The sequence below is a fragment of the Gadus morhua genome, chromosome 10, assembly GCF_902167405.1.
Source record: "Gadus morhua chromosome 10, gadMor3.0, whole genome shotgun sequence".
Classification (NCBI taxonomy): Eukaryota; Metazoa; Chordata; class Actinopteri; order Gadiformes; family Gadidae; genus Gadus; species Gadus morhua.
The window spans coordinates 5,908,725-5,913,724 of NC_044057.1; positions in this window are offsets into that span (position 1 = coordinate 5,908,725).

Genomic DNA, 5,000 nt, shown 5'->3' on the forward strand with positions numbered 1-5,000 from the left:
TTTCACCTTGCCACACAAGTTCTCTCCATTTGATGCCTTCTCCCTCGAAAGATAACGTTAACTGTTATTAAGTGAAAGCAATGAGCTCAACCAGCCGCTCTATCACCATGGGTTCAGATCCCCTGGCCGTGTGTCCATGCATTGTGCATCACGCTCTTATGCTGAGCTACAGGGCTGTGTTGGAAGCAATATGTGTCTGTGGTTCACGTCCAGGAATTATTGGTTATTATGGCGTCTGATGCCAACCTAATTAACCTTAATAATAATCTAAGATGCCATGTGGTGCTTGAAAAGAAGGGGACAGAAATAAAGAGATCATAATCCTCATCATCAACAGCATCTTCATCGTCAGCATCTTCTTCTTCATCACCACCCCCACCACCACGCGGCGGCTCTGTAGTGCGGGGAGGTGGAGGTGGTGGAGGTGGTTTCTGAGGTGCCTTTGCTCTGTGATAGTGTGGGTGGTGTTTGAGGTGCCTCCACTTTGTGGTAGTACTACCACGTTGGAGGTGGCGTTTTAGCTACGTCTGCTCTGCGACAGTGGGGGGTTGGAGGTGGTGTTTTTGGTGCCTCGGCGTTGTTAAAGCGAGGGGTGGTGGAGGTGGTGTTTGAGGTTCCATCACTTTGTGGTAGTGGCGGGTGGTGGAGGTGGTGGTGGAGGTTCCATCACTTTGTGGTGGTGGCGGGTGGTGGAGGTGGTGTTTGAGGTTCCATCACTTTGTGGTGGTGGCGGGTGGTGGAGGTGGTGGTGGAGGTTCCATCACTTTGTGGTGGTGGCGGGTGGTGGAGGTGGTGGTGGAGGTTCCATCACTTTGTGGTAGTGGCGGGTGGTGGAGGTGGTGGTGGAGGTTCCATCACTTTGTGGTGGTGGCGGGTGGTGGAGGTGGTGGTGGAGGTTCCATCACTTTGTGGTAGTGGCGGGTGGTGGAGGTGGTGGTGGAGGTGCCTCTGCTCTGAGATACGGGGGGCTGGTACTAGCGGTGGAGCTGGTGTTTGAGGGATTCTCCAGGCCCCTGACCCCATCATTACACCCCTAAAGCGGGGGGGCTGGGGGTCCTCAGTGTCCTCCAGCCCTCCTGAAGAGGACTCACGACAACGAGCCTCTCGTCTCTGAAGGATAAAAATAGATTAGGATTTAATCAGAGGACAATTGCATGCAAATCAGTTTCCCTGGAAGTGCTGCGCCACTCGGGACGGGGACGATTGGGACTTGGGCCGGCTCCGCTCAGCTGCCATTTCCCCGCTCCCCTGGGACAGAGGGCTGTTGCCTCTTATACTTTTCTCACTCCATTCCCCGAGTCAGGAGACACAGCTCTGTTGTCAGGCACATAAGTCATCTTTAATAACGCCGTGATGGGGCCTAGGATGTGGCTCGGTGGAACATAATTGGTAATTATTGCTCAAGAGTTCTGCTCGATTAGGTATCTTAAAAAAAAAAAGAGGAGAGAAACAGCAATCATTGCAGCATGGGTGCTGTTACAGCCGTCTTTGGTTCTTCATCTCCTTCGGGGAAAAGAACACAAATGCCTTCATTTTTCAGCGGACTTAATGGCATGGATCCTACTAACAGCTTGACCCACAAGGAATCAACTTTGGCTGGATGATGTTATCGTCATCCACCGGGGAAAACCAAGGGTTTACAGCTGGTGTATGCCGCCCATGTATCTGTGCCTTGAATCCAATGTGTGCAGGAGAGGAAGCAGAAGTAGTTTTCGCCATGCAGTGATGGTGCAGGAGACATGATTCAGAAGCGCTGCGAACACACCGAGAGAGGCGACAAGTCAGGGACGTGTTTCTCATCTCCGACGCCTGAGCGAAAGAGAAGGGAGAAAAAACAGATGGGGGCTCCTTTCATACATCAGCGGTCTGACACTCGGAGGAGAGAAGGTGTGAGGATACGGCGCGGTCGATCTAAAACAGGCGTTCATTAGCACCTCCCGAGGCCTGGAAGAGGCTGGGGGGGAGACATGTTGGTGCACGGCCCCTGGCTTCCTGATCAGGATAATGACATCACACCAGGATCAGAACAACACCAGCCGAGAGTCAAGCTGGAGGGGGTCGTGGTCGGAGGCATTGTCAGAAGTGAAGCTCAACTTTAATAGAAGCAATTCAACCGACGCGTTGGCATCAGCGAATAACGATGATTCATAATCACCAAGAATAAGCAATAATAATGTTGATTGATTATTGCTAATGATATGAATATGTTTACTTTAAATTGCGTTATCGTAACCTCAAAACCCTTTCTGAAGTCATAAAGGTAATTAATGTGGATGTAGTATGTAGTTAACATATGAGTTATTTAGAGAGGGGAATAGGGTTATCCGCATCTTGTGCAGGGCCACTTTTCTTCCACAGCTTAAACCTTTTCAGTGGATGCTGGTACACTAGGATAGACTAAAAGCCTAGCCTTCTGAAAGTGGAGGGATTCCACAGAAGCCTCATTACAGATGTCTAGATGTCTGTTGCGCTCTGGCCTATATCTATCTTCGCGTTGGAAACCTGGCGGCTGGTGGGGGCTCTCTGCCGCTCCTCAGAGAGCGAAGGGCTATTTCCAGTGAGCCTATTTATACGGCGCCTGCCTGAATAGAGAGGCGAAGCGAAGCGAGACCTTCCACACAATCAGGACAGGGATCTGTCGTGGGCCCAAAAGACGTCAATGGATGGATCCCCACCTCCTCTACAGAAGGGGCGGTGGCAAGATGGGGGTCAATGCCGCGTTATCTCGCCAGTGACACCGCCTCACCGGAATCAATCGAGGCAATCAGCCCTTTGTGGCCGCCTGGAGAGCCTGTGCACAATGGAGGGAGACGCTGGGGTCGAACCACAGCTCATCCATGTGTGGTCAAGTGCCCTTTGGTGAGGCTGATACATTAGGGCTCTCGTTTTACAGCGCTGAGGGTGGAGTATCCTGGGTGTATCTATTGTAATGTGGGGCGTGAAATTATTTTCCCTGTTTAGGATAACCAGTGTCACTCCTTTGTCAAGTGAACATACTGTCAATGGAGGTTTGTATCGTCAGAGAAATTATCGCATTTTCTGTATCGTGGTTTGTTGCGTTTCATCCACCCACACATCTATCCATCAATTCATACATTCACGCATTCTTCCGTCTATCCATAAATTCACACATTCATTCATCCTTTCGTCCGTCCATCAATTCAAATATTCGTCCATCCATCCATTCGTCGACTTATCCATCATTCCATTAAACCAGTCAGTTCACCTTCAAGTCCACAACACACCTGCACTGGCTTGGAGGTTCAATGTCTTCTTATTGGACAGAATCCTTCTTGAAACCAGCGTTACATTGACGCGTTAAGGAACATCACTTCCTGGCGAAACTAGTAGGACACACTGCCTTCGCTCAAAGTAGATCCAGACAGAGAATTGAGGTCGCAGCTGTGCTTCTATTGGTTGAGAAGTTATCGCCACCTGCTAAGACTCAATGAGACAATCAATGAGGTTTCTTTGTTTGTCACAAACACAGCTAAGAGGTAGTACTAGGGATGGTAGCAGTAGTAGTCGTCAGGGCCGTAGCACCAAATCCTGGGCCCCTATACTATCGGTACTGATGGACCCCCTGCGCCAGATTGTTGAGGGGGGGGGGGGGGGGGGGGGGGGGGGGGGGGGGGGGGGGGGGGGGTGTCCGGAACGATTGTTGACGGGGGGGGGGGGAGAGGAAAGGTAAGAATTTTTTTTTTTTTAATTTTTTTTTTTGGTCATGGGCCCCCACTCGGCCTTGGGCCCCCCCACAACTGTCCCCTTTGTCCCCGCAGTCCGACGGCCCTGGTAGTCGTAGTAGTAGTAATGGTAGTAGTAGTAGTAGTAATAGTAGTAATAGTTTTTGAAGTAGTAGCAGCAATAGCAGAAGTAATAGAAGTAGTAGCTGTTGTAGGAACAGTAATAGTAGTAGCCCTAGTAGTAGTAGTATATGTCTATGTATATATATTTAAGAAGACTTGAATGAGAACTGATCTGATAATAATAATAGATTCCGAATCATTGTACGTATTGGAAAGGAAAATCACGGCGGGACAAATATGTTCTTTGTGTACATATTCTTCATGCTACTGTCTTCATTAGGAAATGCGCTCACATCAAATGAAACAGTTCACAACCTGGAAGGCCTTAATAGCCGCCTGCTGCAGCAAGGATGAAGATTATGAACCACAAAATGCCATTCCAAACCTGTGTGTGTCTGTGTGTGTCTGTGTATGTTGGAGAGAACACATGGGCGTGTGTGTGTGTGTAAATAGAAAAGCTTGTGTGACGTCACCCCTTCTCTACGCCGCGGTTCAGCTGAAGAGCTCAGCAAAGTGTTGGGGCTACATCTGCTGATCCATGGCGCCAGAGCGCCATGGAGACAGCAGGAAGTGTGCCCACTGTGGCGCGTATCCCCCCCAGCCAGCCTTGGGAAGTTAATGAGTGAACTGAAGGGGTCCATCAGCAAACCCAAAACATTTCCTTCAAACCACAGGGACAGCACCAGACACATGCTGGGCCAATGAGATGTCCTGGCACTGACTGAGCCAATCAGATGCAGCGGTTGATCAACTGTCTCTAACCGAGCCAATGAGATATAGCGTTTGATCACCTCCACTGAGTGAGCTAACCTGAATTAGGAGTAGCATATTTTTGGGTCGAAGGTAAATTCAGAGTGGAGAAATGTCAACATTTTATCAAACCGGAAATTTTCTAGTTGAGTTCTATACAGCTTTACACTTGAGTTGTCTTCATATCTTGATGGTAATCTGCAAGGTGCAATCATCATGAATGGCCCCCAATTATAAGGGACTATTATAATTTTTGTTTATTTTCTGATATAATCTAATATCACTTCATTCTTATTTAGTTGAAAACAGAGTGTACTCATGTTGTGCTGTGAGAGTCCATTCTCCTTCACTCCTAACGGCATATTTCAGTGAAGGAAACAAGTTCACCACAGTCATGCTCTCTTGTGCTTACAAACACACACACACACACACACACACACACAC